The sequence below is a fragment of the Kryptolebias marmoratus genome, linkage group LG13 (genome assembly GCF_001649575.2).
Source record: "Kryptolebias marmoratus isolate JLee-2015 linkage group LG13, ASM164957v2, whole genome shotgun sequence".
In the NCBI taxonomy this organism is placed as follows: Eukaryota; Metazoa; Chordata; class Actinopteri; order Cyprinodontiformes; family Rivulidae; genus Kryptolebias; species Kryptolebias marmoratus.
This window is the reverse complement of record NC_051442.1, coordinates 17,885,968-17,890,923: the sequence shown is the minus strand read 5'-3', so window position 1 is coordinate 17,890,923 and position 4,956 is coordinate 17,885,968.

Sequence of the window (4,956 nt, the reverse complement as noted above, 5' to 3'; positions counted from 1 at the left end):
TGGTGTTCTCAGCAGATCTGAGCTGCATAGAGTGCCAGCAGCCACCACGCTGTTCCCTCCCTCCCTGCTACGTGGTCCCTCCTCCTGACTTGCATTTGTGCTTCTTCACTCTCAGTCTGGCTGAAACTCCTTATTCAACCTTTTTTTTTTTTTTTTTTTTCTTGATGTGCATACATAGTTGCATGATCCAGCAAACAGCCTGGTGAAAGATTCACGTTAAGGTTTGTAGGTTACGGGGTAAGACAGAAGGCTCGATGCTTTTGGAGCACAGGAAGTTGACGTCTTAACATTATTTATTTTTAGACAGTGGTTTTATATAGTGGTCTTAACTCAAACTTGATACTTTCTGAACATCAACTTTGTAAAAATCTGAGCTACAAAAAATGCCTAAGTAGGAGATATGACAAGTTACAAACCCCCTTCACTTTTAGCCTTGAAGAGAACAATTAAAGCAAAAATAAAGCTAAACTTATGAAAATTGGATCTCTGCACCTTGAGGAACTTAAAAAAACAAAACAAAAGAGAAGTCCTACAGCAGTAAAAGACTCAGTGAGAGAAAACAAAAATGCCCACACTGTGTGATGTGACGTAAAATTTGTATACGTACTACAAAAGTTGTGGTATTAACAAAATTTGGGATTTGAAAAAGTGTGCAACCTCGCCAACCGAACATTCTGTAGAGAAAGAATCACAAGATTCATAAATCCTAAACTGTGACTGTGTTAAAAACCATAAAAGATATAAAAAATGCCAGTTCAGACATGTGAAATCCAACTTTTTGTGAGTTGTTCATCCATTGAATGATGTTTTTACTGTAAAGCATGATCGAGTTATAGAGCCACAAAGAAGGCTGAGTTTTCTCACCTGTCTGTGGGGAAACTGTACACAGAGCTGTGCAAATTTCGTTTATGTTGCACAATGCCAAAAGTCAAAGCACACAGTTCCTGTTGAGGTGCACGGTTTGGATAAATCAGGAGACGTGAAAACTGACAAAAACTGTGATGGAAACTAGGGGCTTCAGTGCTTATGCATTTGGACCCTTAATAATCAAAAGTACCACCTTTCAAAAGTTCCTATCGACTTTGTAAAACATCAAAAATATCATTAACGTCAAAGTTTCTTTCAGTCTGATCACTTTAAACTTACACCTGTGAGGCTATCGTTAGTAAAGCAGAACCTCACTACACCAAAGTCACATAAAGGAAAGCAGTTGCACCATAAACACAACAGTGCACTCCTTGAAGTCACTCTAAAACAGGTTATGTAAGTCCGCAACTTGCCTGTGGAGACAGAGCTTTTTATTTCTCACTCCAGTGAACTGGGGAAATGCTCCGGGAAAGCATGACACAGTACTACCTCTGTCCATTTTAAACACCCCCCTACACTCCACACACACCCAACCCCCCTTTCATTTTGTCTATATTTAATGTTTATAGATTTGATTTGTCCTCTCAGAGCTGCAGTCAGGTTTGAGGAGGTCTCAAGCTGACCGTAGTTCTGTTCTAAATCTCAGATTAGAAAGAAGGAAACAACAAAAATTTCAAAAGTCAACAACAGCAGGAGGAGCACTGTTGTCGTGACTCAAGGTGGTTGCTTTGCTCAATCTTGTTTCGATCTCAGGAGAAGAGCACTTTACTCAAAGAGTGTGACAGTAAAAATAGCATCCCTGTGCAAGGCACACAATCAAAATGTACAACCATGAGCACGCGGTTAGTTCTTAAACTTTTAGCACAAACAATAAAAAAGAACAATAAAAAGTAAAAATATATGGGTACATGCCTTTTTTGTGCTGATCTCTGGATTACATTTTCACTTTATGCCTTGATGGAAGAGGCCAACATTTTGATTGTGGGACACTTTTTGGTTCTGTTTGGACAGGAATACAAGGAGGAAATTTTGCTAATGGCAAACAAAAAGGATGCAAAGTCTCAAAAAGTGACATTCTTCATTCTTGATTAGGACAATTGACAGTGATACGACACAAAATACATCAGAACACACCAAATTAGTCATTACAAATAGGGATGGGCACTGAGTTTTGAAAAATCAGACTTGTCAAACTATACAAATTCAAAAAATAGTCAAACTTTTTTTATTTGTTGCATTTTTTTGGTATTTTCAGTACAACACATTTCACACACACACTTTTCATCAACTGCACACACAAACAAAAACACTCAGATGATCCCAGAATCGTTTCATGGATAATCAAAACCTTTATCGTCAGAATATGGACCCATTCCTCCTCACTGATCCATTGGACCGCCGAAATTAAAGGAACACAAATATGCCAGGCTCGCAGGATAAGCAAAGACAAATGTGTAGGTTGAGTCTTGGATCTATTTACTTTGTCATAAATAACTCTGTCTCCACTGGTTTGCTTGATTTGATGCTTAGTTTTTGATATTGTGGGTACTCGTACAGGAGACCAAGCAATCAACTGAACTAGCACACTATGAACTTGTTATGAAAACAACAACAACAAACAAAAAAAAACTTTGAATACCTGTATGTCCCTTGCTTTTCATAACAATAGTTAATCCAGTGCACTTCACAATCAGTAGGTGGAATTGCTAGGACACAAAGTAGTACTGTGCTGATTGTTGAGTTAGTGGCATGAGCAATCATTGTGTTTTTCTTGAAATTCTGCTTCAGTTTCAGAACCTGGAGCTAGCTCATGGCTAAAACTGGTGATGTCTACATGTCTATCTATAGCAGCAACTGGGAACCAGCTTTTTACACAGATTATTGATTTTACTTGATGCAATAAAAAAAGTCCTGTAGTGGCACTTCCTAAATAGAGGTCCTCGAGAGTTCATCTAAGCCCAGGGATGGAAAAGATGTGATGAAACTGTACTCATTATGTGGGGCTGTGTCTGCAAACAAACTGCAGCATGCATCGGCTAAAAGGTGACCTGCACAGGAAGTGAGGAGTCAGAGATCAGAGTCATCTCCTGCCGCAACTAACAACCAATTATTAAAATGTTTTCAGAATACAAATAATCAAATGTTTTTTTTTTAATTTTATTTTATCAGGAGAATGAGACCATTTATTACAAACAAGATGCATTCACTTTCTGGACTATAACAGTAAGTGAAAATACTGAGCAGGAAGTAGTTTCAGTCAACAAAATAAATACGTTTGAAATATATTTTAACAGCCTGCCTTAAAACTGCGCTGAAACATCAAATCTATCACAAATATCTGTGCACATGGCTTCATATTTCCCTACAACTACAACTTGCTACAAGGTAAAAATCTGTCTCCTGAGGCAGAATTTAAAAATCTAAAACCAGACAATGCGGTTCTCCATAAACTCTGCAAGTTGAAAACAGCCTTACTCGTAATATCGCTGAAAAGCTTGCAAGCCACAGAAGTGAAAAGATCACAGGGGAAGGAGAGACTGCAGCACTGAGCCACAGTCACCATAACATGATTAGTTGACTATTTTTTAAAATTATTTTCTGAGTATTTACTCAGGAGGCCAAGCAATAATCAGAACAGGCAGTTTGTAAAAAAAAATCTCTACCTGTCTGTTCTTTGCTTTCCATGAGCTCTGTTTATCCAGTGCACTTCAACAGTAGGTGAAATTATAGGGACCCAAAAGGGTTCGCCTTCTTGATCGTTGCATGATCAGCCACGTTTTTCTGTTTTGTAACAGTTATAGTCAAAACCAGGACGATTTGTTGTTATAGGATTTGTCAACAGATCATAGCAAAATTAATGTTTTAATGTCTTGATCTACAGCAACATCTGGGTACTAGTTTATAATGATGACTCATTTTATTTGGTGCGATAAAAAGTCCCTCAGTGGCCATTTTCAAGTAATGGTCATGTATCTGAGTCTAAAGATAGATACGAACCTGATTGTAATGATAAAGTGTTCATCATGTGGTGCTGAGTCTGTGTTACTGTGAGAGCAAGTGCAAGCAGAGTGCAGCGTGCATTGCCTGAAAGGTGACCTGCGTGAGGGAGGGTTTCTGCTCAGGAAGGGAGGATTGAGGGGTCAGATTCATCTCTGAGAGAACAAATGATTAAAATAAAAAGCAGGGCCAACATTTACAACTTCAGCATTAAAATAAATAATATTAATTAATAATAATTAGTATACTGTAGAAAAAGACAGCTTATTCTAAACAAGCTATATTTGCAATTTTGACTCAGTCTCAGTTGCTAGAAGAGAAAAACCAGAACCACTCTACTTTTCCAACTTTCTAGAGGAATTATGTTCTCTTTTTGTTATAGGAACACACCTGGTGGCATTGTGGTATTGATCACCCTTAAAAGGCAGGTTTCAAAAGTAGATTTATTTATTTAACAAATGTCTAAAAATAAAATAAAATAAAATAAAATAAAAATTCTTAACTGGAAGACAACGAGCGATACATGTCCTCTTGCCATGTTGCCCTTTGTTGAGAAGTTGCTGTCAGTCATTCAACTTGTCAAGAGGATAAAAAAGACCTGTCAAGTTAGTTTGGAACACAGGGGGTCAGCTTTGAGAAACCCAAGATTTTTGCATTTTTTTCCGACATGCTAGATTAACAGGAAGTAGTATTTATTAAAATATATAACACAATCCTTCTTTGACTCTGAGTAACACAACAGTTTCAGCAAAGTTGTGAGGCTTTCTAGCCATGAAAACTTGAATTTATGAAGTTTTAGGAATTTTTGACTGCATGTCTAACTTGAATGTAATTTTAAAATGTTGAATCAACCCAGAAAATTACTGCAGAAATACATACAAATGTTGGTAGAAACTCAGCTTTAACAATATGTTTCATGAAGTCTTTCACTTTCATTATTCTTTTTAACTGTTTGGAAACTGAGATCCAGTCATGTCCATTCTTAAAGGATAGATTTCAGACATTTAACACTTTGTTAATGTCATCTAATTCTCAACTTCAAGACACATTAAACAGTTCTGAGTAAGATATCTGTCAGTCAATCCGTTCCCT